Source organism: Mustela lutreola, chromosome 1, assembly GCF_030435805.1.
Source record: "Mustela lutreola isolate mMusLut2 chromosome 1, mMusLut2.pri, whole genome shotgun sequence".
In the NCBI taxonomy this organism is placed as follows: Eukaryota; Metazoa; Chordata; class Mammalia; order Carnivora; family Mustelidae; genus Mustela; species Mustela lutreola.
The window spans coordinates 195627739-195651033 of record NC_081290.1 but is presented as its reverse complement, the minus strand read 5'-3'; the positions used below and the strand labels follow the sequence as shown (position 1 = coordinate 195651033).

The 23295-nt window shown below is 39.2% G+C and overlaps 1 protein-coding gene across 7 annotated transcripts in view; it reads right to left on the bottom strand.

The window, feature by feature from the left end:
* Window positions 1-23295, bottom strand: part of CCDC15 (coiled-coil domain containing 15) — a 79241-nt gene that overhangs the window by 11031 nt on the left and 44915 nt on the right. The window contains exon 14 of one of the 7 annotated variants that reach the window (XR_009356493.1): window positions 22002-22178. The exons of the other annotated variants lie outside the window; for them this stretch is intronic. The gene's annotated coding sequence lies outside the window, so the exon portion shown is untranslated. The remainder of the gene's footprint in view (window positions 1-22001; window positions 22179-23295) is intronic. 7 annotated transcript variants of the gene reach the window in all.

Genomic DNA, 23295 nt, shown 5'->3' with positions numbered 1-23295 from the left:
CCTATAACTTTTCTAGTGACAGTTATTGATATGTGCCCCAAACCGTGTTGGGCATTGTTGCAGAAAGAGTATATAAAAAAATCACCCACAGTGTTACAACTGAGGTGAAAGCCTGCATGGGCTTGAGGGGGTGAGGAAGTCAGGAAGGACTTGTGGAGGGGGCGACATGTGATGAGGCAGAGAAGGGGAACTAGGAGAACAAGCCAATCAGGGAATCGGGTGACAAATGGAAACTTAGAGAATATTATGATCAAGCCACAATAGCTACGGCTGATTGAGGAGTGACTATGTGGGCACTGTGCTAAATGCTTTACATAGAGTATGTCATTTGCTTCTCATGGTTAACTCCATGAGGTAGGTCTTTTTATTCCCATTCTGCATATGAAAAAACTAGACTTCAGAGATCACAAAGTAGGAAGTGGCGGGAACAGGATTCAGACACTAGTCTGACTCATACCCTCCCCACAGCCCCTCAATCCTTGCTTTCATGTAGTCCAGCATGAATGAAATTAACTACTCATGGTCCGAAAGGCACACTGGGGGAAAAGACAGGATGAAGACAAATCATGTAAAGGTTTTGTTTATGGATTCCGAGATGACTTTACTGACCACAGAGGCTGGGGAGAGGAGCCACAGGAAGGGAAGGAGACGAAGAACAAGATTAGAATTGCAACTGAGATCATTCCAGTGGCCATAGGAAGAGTGGTCTAGAGATCACTTAAGAGACTGTGATCGAGATCCAGGCTTGGGGCGAGAAAATCACAGCTTGGCCCTTTGAGAGAACAGCAGCCCATCACCTTGAGCTGGTTAGAAATGCAGATTCTTGGGGCACCTGGGTGGCTCAGTGGATTAAGTCTCTGCCTTCGGCTCAGGTCATGATCTCAGGGTCCTGCGATCAAGCCCCACATCGAGCCCCACATCAGGTTCTCTGCTCAGTAGGGAGCCTGCTTCCCCCTTTCTCTCTCTGCCTGCTGCTCTGCCTACTTGTGTTCTCTCTCTCTCTCTGTCAAATAAACAAATAAAATCTTAAAAAAAAAAATGCAGACCTACTGAATCAGAATCAATATTTCAACAGGATGCCCAACTAACTCTACTGCACACTGAAATTTGACCAGCACTGACATTAAGGACAGAAGCTCTGCCTGGTGGGGACAGGAAGTGGGGAGACAGACACTCCTCATAGAGGTGCATAGCTCTGAATGGTGGATGCCTTTGAGAATCAGAGGAGAGCCAAGGACCTTATCCCAGAAAAAAATGCTGATGCATACCAACATCAGCCTACAATCTGAAGGGCTTCACAGAGCCCTGAGGAGCATGAACCATTACTGGGTCTGTAAGAAATCCCTGAAACTTAATTCCTTAATAATTTAGTTCGGGAGGAGTGGTATGGGGTTTGCAGTTAAAAAGAAGAAGAAAGAAGAAGGAGGGAGGAAGAAGAAAGAGGAAGAAGGGAGGAAGAGGAGGAAGAAGGGAGGAGGGGGAGTAGGAGGGGGAGGAGGTGGTCCAGGCTTCAGAGCCTAGACCAGGCTTTGGTCACTGCAGCCAGGGCAAAACTCTGTTCCCTCCCCCCCCCCCCCCCCCCCGCCCCGCCCGCCTCTGCCTGCATTGTTCTGCAAATCCCCTGGTGACTGGAGCAGACCCCCTGGCACTGCAATCCTCGGCCCACCCTGGCCTCCAGAGCTGGACCTGACCTGCCTGCCTGCTTTTCTTTTCTTTGGCCCCAGAAAAGTCAAAATTAGCCTCACTTTTGTTCCTTTTCTTCGATGCCTCTACAGTCTATCTCAGGAAAGGATTATTGTGCTCTGGGGACTGTCTCTTGGGATATGGGGAAGGTGATGAGTGAAAAGGAAAATGGTCTTCGACAAAGTGGTTCAACTCAGACAATCACATGGCTTTCCAGTAACTGCCCACCACTGCTTCAGGAAGGCTACTGTTTCAGCTCCCAAATATTAGCCCAATAGGAGGCCAAGGAAGGTTGGGGAGTGGTCAGAGGTTTGAAAGCATGACCACTCGAGCAAAGGACTTCTTTTGGTAGCCTTCTGACATGGTACTACAAATGGCGATACCCTAGAGGCTCTTGTCCCATGACTTGAGTTCAATATCACTGACTGAGTTCTTTGGGGATCAGGAGACACATTAGGGTCACTGCCAGGACAGAGAGAAGTGGGAGCGACTCCCAAGGTGTGGGCTCCGGAGGCAGTAGCATTTGACCTGGTTTGAATCCACAATTAACTACTTCCTGGCTGCACAGGTTTTCCTTGCTGACTGCTCTAGGACCAGATGGAAATATTCTTTCCTCTCACAATGAGCACTACTAGAAAAACAAAACCATGTTCAGTGAGCCAGGGGGGCAAATGTGATGTGAACTGTCAGAGCTAAAGATTTCACAAAAAGAACTCAAGGTGTGTCAGGCATTTGCCTTATACAACTTCTCAAAAATTCCAGAGAGAGCTCCCACTGACCTCATTCAGGCTTGCTTGGCCTGACATCCCCAGATATCTGGGAAATGAAACCAGTGGTGGCAGCAGCATGTGAGAATGCTTTCCTGATGGGGAGGACATTTTTCCTTGTGCTCATGTGGTCTTCTATCTGATATACCTGTGGGTGGAAGGCAGTCCAGTGACAGAAAAGAGCTATGAAGTGATCAGAGCCCCAGCCTTTCCCTGCTGACCACTGGTAGCAGCTGTCTCCCCAGCCTGAATTCCCAGGTGGTTCACTTCCCTCCCATAGAGAGTTCTGATATTGGGATTCCTATTTTGAACGTACATTTTCTCCCATCTGAAAGCATGCCCTGAGAGTCTCAAAGGGAATGTATTATTTGACAGGACACTTGAGATTTCATTTTGAGAGCCGTACTATGTTTCCGCCTTATGATGACAACTACTACCTCAGCTACCTCACCTGCCTCGCACAACTCCCTGCTTACACCGACCATATGGGCAGCCTTCCACCCACTTTGTCCGTGCCCTCCCCATGGGTCCCTTCCCCTGGCATCTCACTAGGATTTGGGATTCCTCCCCACTCCTCCGCTCCCAGACCTACTGAATCAGCGAGACTTGAGAATCTGTATGATAAGCAGACCGCCTGGGCAAGTCTGCTGCAGGCTGGGGAATCCGAGTCAGCTCACAGCCTCCCAACTTGTACAGGTGAGTCTTAATAACCATTACATCTCAGTCTTCTTTATTTCAGTGATTCTCTACCTTGGCCGAATATCAGAATCATGCATGGGGTTTAAAAAAAATAACATATAATATGGATTCCAATGGATGTGTAGGTTTCGCCTTCTCTAAGAGGCAAAAAAGTGCCTTAAAATCCCCAGCAATGGTTCCACCAGAAGAGTAATGTTAGCACCTGATAATCTCTTAGAGAAGAGCCCTAATAAGAATCAGTCACTTGGCACAACTGAGGGCAGGCAGCCTTCTGAACAAAGAAAGTGTGGGGACCCCAGGACTTACCCTAGCAATTTCCTTTAAAAGACTAACCTCACTGGGGACAGGGAGATGCTCAGAACATTTAGGTTCCAAGATGGTCACAAAAAAGCTATGGACCCTAGATGGATCTCTATGGGTAAGACGGTAGGAGAATGGAGATTTTGGCTCCACTGCACTGGCTGGAGGAGCTAGAACTGGGTCTGACTCACCATTGCAGGGCCAGCTGGTATCTTGGCAGGATGCTGCGTAGGTGAACTGCTAAATCGGGAGATCAAGTCAGGGTACCCATGGCTACAGTTAGCAAAGGAGGAGGTGATGTCCCTTCTCAGAGGGCCACAGCTGGGCCTGAAAGGTCACTAGGAGCAGCTGGTAAGCACTAGCCGATGACAGGGAGGACCAGCATCCAACAGTAATACCGTAAGGCAATTGTGGAGATCACAGCAGAAGTATTGATAACTGCTAATATTTCCCTGATGTTATTTGCCCATCAATGATCTCAGTGTCTCATATCACAGTTATTCATTCATTTAGTAACATTTCATAACAGTTCTGTGAGGGAGTCACAATCAACCCTATTGTACAGAGAAGGAAACCGAGCCACGGATGTTACAGGGAGAGCAGCTGCCAGACTGTGTGGCAAGCAGCCCAGCTCTACAACCCACATGGCTAACCACTAGGCAGGCCTTGCTGTCCCTATAATGACAGCCATCATTTACTGAGCCCTTGCTGTGTGCTTTTATGTTCTCTGTGCTCTTTTGGTCCTCACCACTATCTTATGAGGTGGCTACTATTTTAATTCCCATTTCACAGATGAGAAAATTGAGACCCAGGGAAGCTGGGAAGGTAAATGGTGGACTGATCATTATCCATTCTCTTTCCTCTGGGAAAAAAGGCTGGACTAATCCCACCCACAGCAATTCCTTCACTTTTTAGAACTTCTAAGCCTTTAGGCTTCTTAGAAAACTGAAGCTAGGTGAGAATATTTACTAGATGATGCTGAGTTTCCTGCAATAAAACATGTGTAGTCTTTAGTGAGGAACTGGAAAAACAACGATAATGTGACAATATTTCTACTTCCAAATTTGTAAAAACAGATCTTATCAATTTCCATGGTCCTGCTTCAGACTTACTAAATCAGAATACATGAAAGGTGAGGCCAGGAAGCTTGAATTAAACAAAACAAAACAAAACAAAAACCCACAAGAGATGCTGGTACACAGCCAGGGTGGAGAATTACTGCCTTTATTTCCTAGTAATATTTCACAGCCCCCAATGAGCAAGCAGCAGTATTTTCCAAAACTGTCTATAGCTTTCAAACTTTTTGCTTAGAAAGCAGCTGCACGTGGGAGCCACCCAGCGGAGAGGAGCTGGTTAAGGCTGGGGCAGAGAAGCAAAGCCCACAGGGCTCAACACTCACAGCCTCGTGCTCTCTGTCTACGCCTTCCTCTAGCCTTTTCTACTTGGAAAATCATCATCTGTTCTTCAAAGACAGGCCCAAATGTCTTCTTCCTGGTGAACACTTATCCAGTCTAGCCTCCCCTCCTCCAGCCTTGTCCTGCCAAAGGACTGCCACCTTGTGAGCCCACCGCACAAACCTCCCTTAGAGCACGGCCCACCTCATCCCTTCTCTGTGTTCTCCCTGCACTAGGCGAGACACACTCGCAGGACTGGCAGTAATGTACATACTCCCTCTGGCCCAGCAGGTGTCTGGGATGTAGCAACCTATCAGAACATGCTAGTGGAGTGAATAGGAGGGAAAGAAAGAAGAAAAGAGCAAAGATATGGGGATAGGGAAGAAAAAAAGGGCCAAAGTGGTAACCATGGATGGAGGATGGCTAGTGAAATCTGATTTAGTGCTGACCCCTTGAGCACATGTGATCCTTGTTCTGAACTATGGGACAGCCAGTCCAGGGACTCACTTGGTCACCCTAGAACTGTGGGCAGAGTACTGAGAATGAGGTGAGGACATTTATGATTTCACCAGGAATCATTTCTCCTTCCTTCCTTCCTTCCTTTTTTTTTTTTTTTTTTTTTAAAGATTTACTTATTTATTTTAGTGAGAGAGGGGGAGAGCGCACGAGCAGTGGGGAAGGCAGTGGGAGATGGAGACAGAGACTCCCAAGCAGACTCCCCACTGAGCATGGAGCCCACAGCGGGGCTAGATCTCACGACCCTGAGATCATGACCTGAACTGAAATCAAGAATCAGATGCTTAAATCACTGAGCCACCGAGGCGCCCATCATTTCTAATTTCTGTTGATACTTATAACAGCCTTTTGAGAGACACTGGGGAGGTGGTAATAATCTCATTTTACAGCTGAGGAAACTAAGGCTCAGAAAGCTGATAAACATGTCTGAGGTCACAGGGCTAGGAAGCAGATGACAGGTTAATTCAAATTCATTGCTAGATAAAAGTGGCTCATACTGTTTAGGTCGGAAGAGCCCTAGCATATCATCTGATCCAACCGTCTGGTCACTGGTGCATGTTCTCCAAAACCTCTCCTAAGATGGGCGAGGGAGCTGCGTTAGAATAATTCTAGTACAGGGGAGCTCCTTGCAACCACTGCAGCTTGGATGGGGCCCCCCGAAAACTCTCCTTGCATTGCGGTAAACTGTGGCACATTCCCATTAACTCAATCCTCTCCTCATGAAGACCAATCAAAGGCATGACCCTCTTTCCATTCTGTCAGTTCTCCTCTACTGCCCCTGAGATGCCAAGGTGGACCTCCTGGACTGAGTGGAGGTCCCACTTCCCTTCCCTCGCAGCACTCTGGCAGACAGCTGCCAGTATCTGCTCAGCTAGGACAAGGACACTGCGGCCAGTGTGGGTGAGTCACCACTGGTCTATGGGGATTTAGTTCCCTGGGGAAAGGGAGATTCAAAGGGTGTCATCCTCTGCCACTCTGTTCAGGAGAAAAAGCATCTCCAAGCATCTCAATCCTGCTTCCTCAGAGGATCAAAGAGCTTTAGTCCTACAACTTATAATGGAAATATACTCAAGGCCTGAAACAACATCTAGTTGAGTTGGACCTAAAAAGGGGAAAAGACTGCAAAATGAACTGCTTCGTGCCTAGAAAGTAATAGTAAGGAATTAAAAAGACCCTTCCATGGTTTGTTTTCAGTTTTTGCAGCCCATCAATAAGGCAGGGAAGGGAAGGGAAGTTAATGTTTTTTGTGTAAACAAGAATAATAGGAAATCAGCCTCACAGCTTGCAAGTGGTAGTATCAGGACTTACCCCAGGACCTCTGGGTGTGAGGTCAATGCCTTTGACCTGCACAGGAGACCAGAGAAAACCCTCCGCAGATCACCCAGATGCTGACAATGTCGGGCACTCGCCTACTTCAGCTCGGGCCTGAGTGCTGGCTGCTCCCACTACAACGGGCGCCAGCACCTCTGAGCCTGGTGCTTTCTTCTGTATTGGCTTATCTCGATAGAAGGCAAGTCAGAGAAGACTCTCCTTGTCACAGTGCTCCTGGTTTTCCAACTGTCCAGCTTTCTTAGCCCTGGTTCACCCCTCTGGGTCTGACCACTACTCATATTCACAGAGGCTATCTATCAGGGCTATCTAACATTTAGTACCTATTTTTTTTCTCAGTATCAGACCAAGGAATCTATCCACACTTCGTGGCCTGACATCCTACAATCCAGCTCAATCCAGCCACACTGTGAAGCTGCTTGAAAAGCAGTCGTGAATAATCCAGCTGCTTCCTTCACAAAACACCAGATTTTAGGGACCTCCTCTGGCAAGTGCGAGGGAGAGCCATCTCATGCTGAAGCTGACTCTGAGGGTCCTTAATCCTATACTTTCTCTCCTGAGTTTTTACTCTGGAAAACTTCAAACCTATAGAAAAGTGGAAAGAATAATACAATGAACATGTTATTCACCTAGATTCACCAGCTGTTGTCATTTCGTCACACTTGCTTTCTCTCTTTCTCTCCATACACGTATACTGTACATACATATATACAGTCAACCCTTGAACAAATGGGTCTGAACAATCCACCTATATATGGGTTTTTTTCGAGAAATACACTACAGTACTGTAAATATATTTTCTCTTCCTTGTGAGTTCCTTAATAACATTTTCTTTCCTCTAGCTTACTTTATTGTAAGAATACCATATGTAATATATATAACATACAAAATATGTGCTTATCAATGCAAAATATGTGCTTATTTATGTCATCGGTAAGACTTCCAGTCAACAGTAGGCTATTTGTAGTTAAATTTGGGGAGAGTCAAAAGTTATAGGCAAATTATAACCCCTAACCCACGTGTTATTCAAGGATCAACTGTACACATGGCAACCAAGAAAATGAAAAAATGGCCCACATCATATCATCAAGAAAATGCAAAACAGGGGAGCCTGAGCGGCTCAGAAGACGCCTTTGCCCTCAGCTTGGGTCATGATCCCAGGGTCTTGGGATCGAGCCCCACATCTGGCTCTCTGCTCAGCAGGGAGCCTGCTTCCCTCTCTCTCTCTCTGCTTGCCTCTGTCTGCTTGTGATCTCTGTCTGTCAAATAAATAAAAAAAAATCTTAAAAAAAAAAAAAAAAGAAAATGCAAAACAAAACAATGAGATACCACTGCACAGCTATTAGGATGGCCAAAATCTGTAACACTGACAATACCAAATGCTGACAAAGATGTAGGGCAACAAGAACTCTCATTCACTGCTAGCAGGAATGCAAAATTGTACAGCCCATATAGTAAATGTACTCTTACCATATTAACCAGCAGTCCTGCTACTTGGCATTTACCCAAAGGACTTCAAAACTTATATCCAAACAAAGCCTGCACAGGGGTGTTTCTAGCAGCTTTATTCATAACTGCCAAATCTTGGAAGAAACCATGATGTCCTTCAGTAGATGAATGGATAAATAAACTGATCCATCCAGACAATGGAATATTGTTCAGCGCTAAAGAGAAATCAGCTACCAAGCCATGAAAAGGCACAGAGGAACTTAAATGCATATTACTCATTGAAAGAGGCCAGTCTGAAAAGGCTACATACTATATAATTCCAACTACAGATTCCTCAGCTTTTCAGAAGTTTGCATTATACCACTTTGCTTCTATGAACAAAGTGAAAACAGAGTCCAGCATTTGTTTTGCATGAGCCATTAGGGAGAAAGCATGAGTGGCACCACCAAGCTCCTTCCCTGGGAACTACACTCAGGAATCTCATCATCAAGCCAGCATAGCTTTGAATGGTTAGATCTGTGCTTCATCTCGATTTATTTTGTTCATGCATTAGCAAGATGTCTTCCAGGGTGTCAGAAAAGCATAGGAGAGATGATTTTTGGGGTCTGGGAACACTCAAGATTTTTTCTATATCAATTAACAGTAATTGCTTCATAGCTTTACACCATTTCAGCTTATGAAAGTGTCACAGGCATGCACTGCTTTTGCATAGTGGGGGAAACCTGTAAATGGCATTCTGAAAACAGCTAAATGATGGAGACAGTGAAAAGATCGGCGGTTGCCAGAACTTAGTGGGGTAAGGGGGTGGTTAGAGGGATGAATGGGCAGAGCACATGGGACTTTTACGGCAGTAAAACAACTCTGTACAGTGTTATAAAAATAAATATATATCATTATACATTGGCCCAAACCCGTAAATATACAACACCAAGAGAGAACGCTAATGTAAACTGTGGACGTTAGGTGATAAAGATGTATCAATGTACGTTCATCATTTCTAATAAATGCACTACAGTGGTGGGATATGTTGGTAAATTAAGTAGCTCTGAATATTGGGGGACAGGGAGTATAAGAGAAATTGATGTACCTTCTCCTCTCAATTTTGCTTTGAATCTAAAAGTGCTCTATAAAAATAATTTAAAAAAATACACTGGATGGGATTATCAGCAAATTAGCTGTTAAAAGAACCAAATCTAACAATAGAAATTATTTCAAATAAATAACAGGAAAAAATAATCCAAAAAGGATCAAACAATCCAATTAAAAATGGGTAAAGGTATTGAACAGATATTTCTCCAAAATGATCTATAAATGCCATCAGGCATATGAGATGCTCAGGGGAGGAGGGCCGGGTACCTGGGGGCCTCAGTCTATTAAGCTTACAACTCCTGGTTTTGGCTCTGGTCATGATTTCAGGGGTCCTGAGATCAAGTCCTACATCAGGCTCCCTGCTCAGTGGGGAGTTTGCTTTCCCTCTCTCCCTTCCTCTGCCCCTCCCCCCGCTCATTCTCTTTTTGTCTAGTAAATAAATAATTAAAAAAAAAAAAAAAGATGCCTGGGGCACCTTGGTGGTTCAGTTGATTAAATGTTCAACTTTTGATTTCAGCTCAGGTCTTTATCTCAGAGTTGTGAGTTCAAGCCCCATACTGGGCTCCACAGCTAGTGGAGCCTACTTAAAAAAACAAAACAAAACAACAACAACAAAAACTATGGGGCGCCTGGGTGGCTCAGTGGGTTAAAGCCTCTGCCTTCGGCCCAGGTCATGATCCCAGGGTCCTGGGATCGAGCACCACATCAGGCTCTCTGCCCAGTGGAGAGCCTGCTTCCTCCTCTCTCTCTGCCTCCTTCTCTGCCTACTTGTGATCTCTGTCTGTCAAATGAATAAATAAAATCTTAAAAAAAAAAAAAGATGATCAACATCAGTAACAATTAGGAAAACGCAAACTAAAACCTCAATGAAATATAACCTCTTACCCAAAAAAAGTGTTGTCTAGGATGTGAGAAATTAGAACCCTTGTGCACTGTTGGTGGGTTTGTAAAAGGGTACAACTGCTATGGGAAACAGTACGGAGGTTCCTCAAAAAATTAAAAATAGAACTACCATATGATCTAGGAATCCCACTTCTGGGTATATTATCTAAAAGAACTGAAAGCAAGGTCTTGAAGAAATATTTGTACACCCATATTCACTGCAGCATTAATTCAGAGTAGCCAAGAGGTGGAAGGAACCCAAATCTACAGATAAATGGATAAATAAAATGTGGTATGTATATACAATGGAAGATTAACATTTTTCAGCCTTAAAAAGGGCAGAAATATGGTAACATGTTATAATATGGATGAACCTTAAGAACATTATGCTAAGTCAAATAAACTAGTCACAGAAAGACAAATATCATATGATTACACTAATATAAGGGATCTAAAGTAGTCAAATTCATAGAAAGAGAAATAGAACGGTCATTACCAAAGACTATAGAGTAAAGAGGAGTGGTTGTTTAACAGGTACAGAGTTTCATATTCGCAAGATGAAAAAGTTCTGGATATTTGATTCATGAAAATGTGAATATAACACATATTTATTAACATTACTAAACTGTACACTTTAAAAAGTTCATAAATAAATAAACAAAAGAATGGGAAAATGAAAGAAAGTTGATTTTAGACATACAAAAGCTGAAAGAATTCATCCCCATAAACCAACAACTACAAGAAATGTTAATGGTTGCAAAATAATACTTGAGGTTGTATATATGACTATTCTTATTGTTTAAGTCTCTTTAAATAATAAAGACTTTTAACAAAAAATAATAATGTATTTCATACCTAAAAAATGCATGACAATAGTATAAATGTTGGGATAGGATAAATGGAAGTATACTATTGCAAGATTCTTACACTATGATTTTTATACTATATGGAAAGCAATATACTGTCATTTGAAGGTAGCCTGTGGAAAAGCTGGAGATGTATACTATAAACCCTAGAACAACCAATAATATAACAGAAAAAAGTTATAGCTAACATGCTCACAAAGGAGATCAAATGGAATTATAAAAATATAAAGGTAATTCAAAAGATGGCAGAAAAAGAAAAAAAGGGGAACAAAAACCAAATGCCACAAATAGAAAACAAATAGCCATATGATATACTGACATCAAACCCTATCAATAATCACATTAAAGGTAAATGGTCTAAAACACCCCAATTAAAAGGCAGAAATTGTCAGATCTGACAAAAGTCAAGACTCAATTATATGCTGCTGGCAAGAAATGTACTTTAAATATAAAGAAACAAAGTAGGTTAGAAATAAGAGGATGGAAAAAGTACACCATGCTAATTAAAAGAAGACTAGGTGACTATATTAATATCAGACAATGTAGATTTCAGGGAAAATAAAATCCTCAGGGATAAAGATCATTTCAAAATTAAGGAGTCAATTAATTAAAGAGACATAACAACTCCAGACATTTATACATCTAATAACAGAACTTCAAAATACATGAAGCAAAGACTGATGAAACTATAAGGAGATACGACATATCCACAGTTACAGAGATTTCAATAGCCCTGTCTTAATTATTGATAGAATAAGTAGGCATAAAAGTGGCGAGGATACACATCTGCCTGGTATCCTCACCCATCTCGACCTAATGGACATTTATAGAACACTCCACAACATTTAAGGAATAGCAGAATACACATTTATAAAGCAACAGAAAACATATTCTTCTATTGTGAGGTTATTGAACTTGAAAAATTTACCAAGATAAGCCATATTCTGTGCCATAAAACAAATAACAATAAATTCTTAAAAGGATTCAAGACATTCATAGCATACTATTCTCTACTACGATAAAATTAAATTAGAAATCAATATCAGAAAGATACTATGAAAACCACCAAATATTTGGAAATTAAATAACACACTTTTAAATATAAAAGAAGAAACAAAGGAAACATTAGCAGGTATTTTGAACTGAATGGAAATGAATTCATTAGGTGCTGCTAGAGTAGTAAATTTACAGTACTAATTGTCTATATGAAAAAGAAAGCCATCAAACCAATGACCTATTCTCCTACAGTAACCAACTAAGAGAGAGAGAGAAAAAGAGAGGAAAGTAAGCCTAAAGTAAGCAGAAGAAAATAAAGATTGAAGCAGAAATAAATGAATTATGAACAGAAAAGTAAGAAGGAAGGAAGGAAGGAAAAGAAAGAAGAAAGAAGGAAGGAAGGAAGGGAGGGAGGGAGGGAAGGAAAGGAAAGGAAAGGAAAGAAAAAGCTAGGTATTTGAGAAGTACAATAAAACTGAAACATCTTAAGCATAAGTGGATCACCCCCACACACAGAGTAGACACATTTTTTTTTCTTTTTCTTTTTTTTTTTTTTTTGAGAGAGAGCATGTACATGCACTGGGAGGGTTGGGGTGGGGGAGGGAAAGAGAGGGGATCGCAAGCAGGCTCCACACCCAGCACGGAGCCCAACATGGGGCTCCATTTCATGACCCCAAAATCATGACCTGGAGAGGAAATGAAGAGTCAGATGTTCAAGGACTGAGCCACCCAAGTACCCTGAAGATACAAATTATATTAAGATAAAAAATAAGAGGGGCAACATCACTACAGATCCTACAGATACCAAATAATAGAAGAATACTAAGAACAATGCCTTGCCAAAATATTTGACAACTTAGATGAAATGACAAATTCATTAAAAGACACAAACTACTAAAGCTTACACAAGAAAAAAATAGATAACTTAGATAGCTCTATATCTATTATCAACATTAAAAATGTTGTTAATAACTTTCCACAATGAAATATCTAAAACCAGATGGATTCACTGGCAAATTCAACCAAACATTTAAGATAGAAGTTAATACCAATTCTATATAAACTCTTCCTCAAAAAACGAGAGAGAATACTTCCCAACACATTTTATCAGTCTCTGAAACCAAAATCAAAGATATTATGAGGAAAGTACAAACCAATATCTTTTGGAATGTAGGTGTAAATTCTAAACAAAACTTTAAGCAAATCCACTAAAAAAACTATACATTATTACCAAGTGGGGTGTACCCCAGGAACTAGGATTGGTCTAACATTCAAATATCAATCAATGTTATTCCCATATCGATAAACTAAAAAAGAAACATACGATCATTTTACTAGTGAAAACAATTTTTTGACAAAATCTAGCATCCATTCCTGATAAAAATTCTCAACAAACCAGGAGAAAAGAACTTTCTCAGTCTGATAAATGGTATCCATGAAAATACTACAGCTAATATCATACTTAATGATGAATGATTAAATGCTTTCCTAAGATCCGGAACTGTCCACTCTGAGCACTTCTATTCAACATTGTACTGAAGGTTCCAGCCAGTATAATCACGCAAGAAAGAGAAATAAAACCCATCCTGATTTAAAGAAGAAGTACAACTGTCTTTGAAGATGACATGATCACCATGTTAAAAAATCCAATGAATTAATACATGAGAGCTTAATAAGGCTGCAGGGTAAAAGATCCACACTCAAAAATAAATTATGCCTCTCTATATAAGCAACAAGAAAGAAAATTAGAAACTGAAATAAAATAAATACCATTTACTTAACAATAAAACTATGAAATGCTTACAGACAGAAATTACAAAAGACATGAAAGACCTATACACTGAAAACTGTAATTAAGAAAAATTATAAATGGAGCAATGTATCTTGTTCATGGGTTGGAAAACTTAATTAACTCTTTCTTCCCAGTTCTCCCCATATTATCTTTAGATTCAACACAATCCCAATCATAATCCAAGAAGGCTTGGGGCAACTGGGTGGCTCAGTCAGTAAAGCATCTATCTGACTTTTGGTTTCAGCTCAGCTCATGATCTCAGGGTCATGAGATCCAGCCCCAAGTCAGGCTCCATGCTCAGGGGGAGTCTGCTCAGTGGGAAGTCTGCTTGAAATTCGCTCTCTGGTCCTTTCCATAACTCTCACTTTAAAATAAATAAATATCTCTCTCTCTCTCTCTCTCTCTCTCTCTCTTTTTAAATCCAAGAAGGCTTTTTGTATGAATTGACAAATTTATTTTAAAATTTATATGGAAATACAAAGGACCTAGAACAGCCAAGACAGGTCTGGAGGAAAAAAATTGGAAGGCTAACACTAGGAGATTTCAAGCATTATTATAAAATATCCTAACCAGAACAGCATGGTATTAGTATTTAGACAAACAGATCAGTGGAACAGAAGAAAGTCCAGACATAAACCAACACACATATGGACAACTCACTTTTTAAATACCCTAAGACATAACTTGGATATCATAAAGTTTACCATCACCATAATATAATTTGAGAACATCTTCATCACTCCCAAAGGAAATCTCAAAAGAAACTCTGTATTCATTAACAGTCACTCTCCATCCCCTCTTTCCCAGACCCAATAGAGCCTCCATGGATTTGCCTATTCTAGACATTTCATATAAATGGGATCATACACCATGTGGCCTTTGGGACTAGCTTCTTTCGCTAGGCAAAACATTTTCAAAGTCCATCCACGTTGTAGTACATACCAGTGTTTCATTGCTTTTTATTGCTAATATTCTGCTGTATAGATATACCACATTTGATTTATCTATTCATCAGTTCTTAGATACTTGGGATGCTTCCACTTCCTGGCTATTATGAATAATGCTACTAAGAAAATGTGTGTAAGTTTCTGGGTGGATGTGTACTTTTAGTTCTCTTGGCTATATATCCAGTAAAATTCCTGAGTCATATGATAAATCTGTTTAACCTTTTGAAGATTTGCTAAACTATTTTCCAAAAACAACTTTGCCAGTTTACATTACCCACCAACAATGTATGGAAATTCTAATTCCTCCATATTCTCATCAACATCTCTTATTATTTGTTGTTTTTATAATAGCAATGCTTCTGGGTGTGAGACGGTATCTTACTGTGGCTTTCATTTGCATTTCCCAATAACTCTTGATGTTGAGCATATTTTCAAGTATTTATAGCCATTTATGTACCTTCCTGGGAGAAATATCTATTTAAATACTCTGTCCACTTTCTAATTGGGTTGTCTTTTTATTACTGAGTTGTAGGAGTTCTTTATATATTCTGAATACAAGTCTCTTTATTAGATATATGATTTTCAAATATTTTCTCCCATTCTGGAGTTGTTTTCCACTTTCTTGACTGTTTTTAATTTTAATGAAGTCTAACCTATCAATTTTCTCTTTTGTTTGTGATTTTTGACATATGCACAATGGCAATGCAGTAGAGAAAGGATAGTCTTAAAAAAAAAAGATTGATTTATTTATTTAGAGACTAGAACTTTGAAGTAGGATTAACCCATAATAAAAATATACATGTGAAAAAAAAAAGATTTTATTTACTTATTTGAGAAAGAGAGTGTGGGTGCAAGAGCAGGGGAAGGAGCAGAGGGAGCAGATTCCCAATAAGTGCAGAGCCCAATGTTGGGCTCAATCTCCCAACCCATGAAATCAGGACGTGAGTAGAAACCAAGAATCGGGTGCTTAACCAATCAAGCCACCCAGGCACCCCAAAAAGATAGCTTTCTTCCAGTGTTCCAAGATTCACTGTTTATGCACCACACCCAGTGCTCCATGTAATATGTGCCGTCCTTAATATCCACCACCAAGAGAGCTTTTTGACAAATGGATATTCATATGCAAAAAAATAAACTTCATATCATATATAAAAATTAACCTTTAACTGAATCACAGATCTAAATATACAATCTTAAAGTGATAATCTTTCTAGAAGAAAACAAAAAAGAAATTTTTTTCCTTGGGCTATGTAATGATTTCTTAAATATAACACCAAAACCATAATCTATTAAAGAACAAATTGAAAACGGGTTTTCATCAAGATTTAAAACTTCTGCTCTTTAAAAGACAGTATTAAAATAAAAAGACAAACCACCAGGTGGGAGAAAATCTTTGCAAAGCATTTATCTGATAAAAGACTTATATCCAGATTATATTAAAGAAATCTTAAAATTCAATAATAAGACAACTCAAAAAATTGGGGTTTGAATAGAAGTGTCACAAAAAATGATATACTGATGGCAAATAAACACTTGAAAAGATGCTCAACATCTTCAGTCATATAGGAAGTGTAAAATAATGCCACAGTGAGATACCACAACACACCTATTCAAATGGTTAAAATAAAAAAGACTGACCATACCCAATACTGAATACTGGTGAAGCTGTAAGCACTTAATCTCTTACACTGGTAGTAAAATAAAATGGTACAACCACTTTGGAAAACAGTCTGACAGTTTCTATAAAAAATTAAAAATATACTTACCATATGATCATACCATTGCACTCCCAGGTATACTCCCAAGAGAAAAGGCATCATACTTCCAAAGGCTTATGCATGAATGCTCACTGCAGCTTTTTTCCTAACAGTCCCAAACTGGAAACAACCCAAATATCCATCAAGCTACGAATGGATAAATTGTGGTATATTCATAAAATGGAATACTGTTCCACAACTAAAAGCAATGAACTCTTGATACTATAACAAGAATGAATCTAAAAATAACTATGCTGAGTAAAAGGAGATGGGCACAAGAGTACATGTTGTATTGGAATAGGGAAAACAAAAGGAAGTTAAATCCTATAAAGCCACTGGTCTACAAGAGTTAAGTTTCCAAACACTTATGGACAAATACCTCCTTCTCAGAAACCTCTAACCTGTTAGAGAGTAATGGTTATTTGAGCAAAAACAAAGGGGCGCCTGGGTGGCTCAGTGGGTTAAGCCGCTGCCTTCGGCTCAGGTCATGATCTCAGGGTCCTGGGATCAAGTCCCACATCGGGCTCTCTGCTCAGCAGGGGGCCTGCTTCCCTTCCTCTCTCTCTGTGATCTCTTCCCTTCCTTTCTCCTACTGTGATCTCTGTCAAATAAATAAATAAAATCTTTAAAAAAAAAAAAAAAACAGTTTACACAGAAGTAACAATCCAAAGTTGGCTTGTACAAGTATTTCTGTTTTTCCTGTAGCCTAAACAATGCTGACCATGGCAAAAGGCAACCTACAACTATCTTACGACCATTAACGAATCATGACCAGAAGATAACGATCCAGCAACTGAAGGACACTTTCCCAGTCCTAGTCCCTCATCCCTTGGAAAAGTGCCTTTAAAAACCATGCACAGTATCCCTTCAGGGGCTACATTCCTCTTTCTTATCAACTATCTTGTATCCAAGCTATCTTCAGTAAGCTCTGCCTGTTTTCTTTTTCTCCAATTCAAAGTTCATTTTATCACATTGAGACTCAAGAACCTGATCAAGAGAGTCTGGCTAACAGCATGATTCCAAAAATGCAAGCTAATCTACAGTGACAGAAAGCAAAGCAGTGGTTGCTTTGAGGTGGAGACAGGGAAGGAGAAAAAGTGGGGCTACCAAGGGCATGAGTAAACTTTTGGAAATGACATATGTTCACTGTCTTGACTATGGTAGTGATTTCATATATGTATATGTATATATATATATGTCAAAAGATCAAAGTTTATACTTTAAATATATGCAGTCTATTGAACATTAATTGTATTTATTTATTTTTTAAAATTCACCCATAAGTAGAGAGGAAATAAGTAGTTCCTGGAGAAAAATATCAGAAAACCTAAGTAATGAGCGTTTGTTAAAATATATGACTGATTGAAGACGAAAACTTATAAATACATGCTGATAATGTCAGTTGTTAAAAATTACTTCAAAACAAAAGAGCTATTGTTTTCTGAACAGTAGTATGAGGCCAAGTTACACACATACCTCTTCAACAAAGCATGGACTGCTGAAAATTCTGGGCTTCTATCCATTTATGGCAAGCTATTTACTCCAGGGGAATTATGGCCTTCAAGTTAGATTAATACAGGTATATATTAAAAACCTGGAAACCATCCTACAAAGGCTGAAAGATCAAGCACTGGAAAAGTACAAGAGACTCAGTAGTTGTACTGTATATGGAACTCAAAGCCATCCAGATTCTGACACCTAATATGGCCATCTCTAGCAGAGTGACAAGGCTACTTTAAACAAGGATTTTCGTGTGTTTCCCCACACTTGCCATTCTTTGCTGAGCTCCAACTCAAAGTCTAAACTGAATATTCCTCAAAGGGTATAAAACATAAACACAACTTTTATAGTATGATTCAAACTCAAATGCAAAAAGAAGTCATAATAGGGTTAGAGGTAAGAAAATTCAATATTGCAACATGGGCAGAGAGAGATGGTTTTCCTATCAGTCAAGATGAAGATTTAAAGGCATGCAAGGCAGTGTAGTAGGAATATGAGAAAGGTAATGTGTGGAAGGCCAAAACAGGCAGAAATTAGTCACAACTAACTTTAAAATACACGGCAATCAGCTCTCTTAAAATACAATGCGTGTGAACCATGCAAGAGAATGACAGGACAAGATTAAAAGAATACAAAAGCTAAAAGATGAGTCTGAGATCATGAAGGTGCTCCTGGCTAGGGATAGACATAGAGATCTTATTCCAAAGACAGCCAGGAAAGAAAAGTGGTATTTTGAGGACATTTATATTTGCTTAGTTCAGTAACTCCTTATGTTGTGAAAAAGGCAAGTGGTAAAAGATTTTTCTGAAGGTAATCAATCAAATTGAGGTTTTCAATGGTGAAATTTAAATGAGCCAAGTGAATGACAATGTAAAAGCTTAGTTACTGGTATAATTCTCTGTACCAATCATTCTCTAAACCGGTAAACCAAGAACTAAGGAAACACGTCAGCACTGTTTTGCAAATGTTGACAATGTAGATCTTGGTAATAGAACAGTGACTAGAAATGATGGACTCAGCCCCTCCTCCTCCTCCCTAGCTACTCCTTACGTCAAACATCTTGTGAGAGTTGTCTAGACCTTCTGTCTCTATTTCCTGGTCTCCTCAACTACTCCAGTGTGGCTCTAAGGCCCATCAACCACTCCATCAAAACAACTCTCTCCAAAGTCAATGGTGGCCTACAGGTCATTTCATCCATCTGGCACATACTTTCTCAATGGGACCAATATTGTACCCAAGCAAAAGTTATTAGAGAGCAAAAAAAAAAAAAAAAAAAAAATTTAAAATTAAAAAATTAAAAAAAATAAAATTAGATATTAAAAATAGTCTGTGGCCTTCCAAAAGTCATAGTACATAAGCAGAAATACAACGTATCTAGGCATTCTCCACTTCTTATACTATAACTTCTCCCCAGGTGACTTGAGGTACGCCATCTGCTTCAATTAGAACCACCAACATCTGTATCTCCTAAAGCTACAGCTCCATCAGACAGTTGCTCTGAGATTCAAACCTATTTAACTACCTGCCAATTTGACATTTTTATTTGATTGTCTCAAAGGTATTTTTGACAGGTTTTTGAGATTCTTAACCTCAAAAGGTTAGAAGGTTAAGAACTGCCATATAGTAGTTTCAGAAAGGATCATAAAATCAAAAATACAAAGTTAACTTACAAAATTGGTATAAACAGTTATTCTGTAAACAAGCTCTTATTCTTCTCTGATAACTTTAAGGCATCTTGTGTAAATATAACTTTCATTTGGTACACAACAGAAACTAAAGTAGGCAAAAAATCAACATGTCAATGTACTGTTTTTTTCCAGAGCACTGAAGCGAATGCAGCTATAGCAGTTATGCCAAAAGGTATTCTGAAACTAGTGTCAGACTTTCAGTAAAAGAGAGGAGGGATAGAAAACACTGCAGTTTGGTTGGCAAACTTGCTATGCAGTGTGTTGACACAACTAAACAAGTATAGGTCAACATTTATACTCTGGAAAGAATCCTTAAGATGAATCAATGTTACAGGCAAACTGCATTAAAAAATAGCCATACGGGACAGCTGGGTGGCTCAGTTGGTTAAGCAACTGCCTTCAGCTCAGGTCATGATCCTGGAGTCCCAGGATCGAGTCCCACATCAGGTTCCCTGCTTGGTAGGGAGTCTGCTTCTGCCTCTGACCCTTTCCCCCCTTCGTGCTCTCTCACTCACTCTCTCTCTCTCAAGTAAATAAATAAAATCTTTAAAAAATTTTTCTTAAATAGTCATACCTGTACCTTTGGGGCAAATAATACATTATATGTTAATAAAAACAATTTTTAAAAAAATAGTCATACAATTGCAACAACTTGAAAACTCTTGTCACTCATGAATCTTCCATACGATAAGGCCACACAACTAATCCTTTAAGAAGTTAAAACTAAAATACCGACCTAAACCTAAAAATGAGGACTATCTTTTTGGCTCTACGGTTTCTGTCTTTCCAAGCCAGATATTTGCCAACACCAATACTTTCAAATAAAAGGAATTCGGCTTGTAAGATTAAAAAACAGGTTTATTTCAGGGGTTAAAGAGGTGCCCTGTTAGACCTCAAAGACATGAAAGAAATATTCTTCTTTGCCACAACAGGATTAAGGTCTAATCTACCAGGTCTAAATCACTGCTTGCTGATCCTGTTTTTCTGTTCAATCTTTCTGTCTACTAACTTCCTGATTCTGCTAAGTATTCTTCCTTAGTGATTTCTGAAATCATTATTAAAAATAACATAATACTTCCTACTGGATTCTCTAGTTGGATTTCCTTTAAGCACCTTAAACCCAGTATGCCCCAAACTAAACTTATCCTCTCTACATCTACCTCCTCCCAGGCAAATCTGTTTTAGATTTTATCTGCTGGCCTAAACCATAAATCTGGGACTTAACCCTGAATTCTCTACTGACAAATCCCACCAACTCTCTGTCTTACATTCTTAAAATTGCCTCCTCATTGCCTCCTTGGCCCTGGCTTATATGAAAGGTGGTGTTACAGGCTTCAAAGAGGTTGGGTGATGGAATCCAATAAATCTGGGATTGAATTCCAGTTCTGCCATTGCTAAGTGTGATCTTAATCTTAGGTAATTACTCAACCTCTCTAGGGCTCATTTTCTGTATAACAATAAAATTTACCTCATAAGGTTACTGAAGTGAGTAAATGAGCTAATGTCTCTAAAATATTCAACATTGTGCCTCGTACATTATAAACACTCAATGAATGACAGCTACCACTATCCTATAGAATTGTGTATCAATTAAATGAGACTATAATCTATGTAAAGTACTTGACACACAGTAAGGACTTTATATAATAATTTTTTAAAAAAAAATTTCACCTCTCATCTTCTAAGTATAATACTTCAATAATCTCCTAACATCTAGTCTTAGTCACCTCATCTATTTCCCACAATGCCCTAAGTGGCTCCTGTTTTCAGGATAAAAATCCAAATCCCTTCTCATGACATACATAGCTGTTTATGATCTTGTCTTCATTTCTTAAGACTTGCCTTTTTCCACTATTTTACCTCTAATCATATCCAGCTCAGAAGTGTCACTCAAGTCACTGCTTTTCAATGTTATTGCTTTTACCTAAGATTCCCATACACTCTTTTCTCCAGACCAATTACAATTTTGTCTCATAGCACTATTAATCCTTCAAAACTTCAGCCCAAGAAGCCTACTACTACAACCATACCCCCAATTCCGAGTTGAAAACACAGTCTCTGTACCCCCATATATTCTTGCAATTTTTTCTTCTAATAGTATTAAAAGGAATGTTTTATTTTACTTGAGATTTTTATACTTATGTTGATAATAGAAATTAGTCTGTAACATCGCTTTCTTGCAATGTCTTTATCAGGTTGGCAGTAAGGTTATAGTGGTCTCTATAATTACGTGGGGAGTATTCCCTGTTTTCCATTCTCTGGAATAATGAAAAATTTGATGTTATTTTTTTCCTTAAATACTTGGCAACTAACACTTATTGAACATACATTATGCCAGATTACATACATTTATAGGTGACCACATTTAATTCTCACAGCAACTTTATGAAGTATATCTCTGTTTCAGAGAGAAGAAAGCAAGGCTCACTGAGGTAACGTTCCCAAAGTCACACAACTGGTATGTCGCAGAGGTGGGATCTGAACACATTATCTCTGGATGTTCTTAACCACTTGCTATGTTGTCCTGTAATACCAAAAATATGGTATTATAATGATCTATTCAGTTATCTGCTTCCCCATTCATAAGTGAAAACTATCTAGTAAAATATTTGAGGAGTAGGATGATGTCTTTCATTTTCCACACCCCCTAAGTCTAGCTATCATATATACCAATTAATAGATACTCAACAAACTGCTGCTAAATGAATGAAAACATATCATTTGACTCCAGTAACAACTGAGGTAAAGCAGTTATTATTAATTCCTGTATAGAAAGCTGATGTATGTTCATTTTAGAACGTTGCTAAAATGGTTTTGTCTTTAAGTTAAATCATAACCATGCAAAAAAAAAAATAAATAAAGTCATTGTATGATCTAGTTTCTTCAACAAGGAAAAAGCAAAAAAATTATTTTTAATTATTTGCAAATGACTGACAACAGGTTTAATTTTCTGATGCCATCTGTGAGACAAAGACCTTCATACTTTTTCTGGGGTCAAAAGTATAAATCAAAGAAGAAAAAGATTATCCAGTGAGAAAATGGCAATAAAACAAAAGCCTTAAGCAGAAAAGCTTTCAAAGAAGGTCAGCATATAGCTAAAGAAGAATTCCCCACTGTCTATGCCATGTGGTAGGCATGTCATAAGAAGATTTAGGTTAGACATAAAACACCCACAGCAGGGATATCTTGGCTTCGGTTATATGAACTGGACTAAATTTCTGTTCTTTTGCTTGATGAGTTGGTAAAACGCTTATATACAGGCACTATAGAACTGGAAGAATTTCTGATGCAGATCTGTCATAATTATGGCTAAATGACTAGGTTATGGTATGACAAATCTGGCCTAGATAAAAGAATGAACTTCTTGAGAGCCAGTGTCCTTAGATTCTGAAATTGTTATCCAGGGAGGTTATGTAATCATAGTCCTAAGGAACATTAAGAATAGAAAAGATAACTTGAAATATTTAAATAGAATCCTGTCTAGATTTTTCCAAGCCTCTTCTACCCCAATCCAAAACAAATACACACACTATTTCACAGCAGCTGTTTTTATCAAGTTGTTTTTAAGACAAGAGTATTCTATCTCAAGGGGAGAAAAAGCACATGAGAATAGAAACATACTAAAGAAACTATTAAACAGC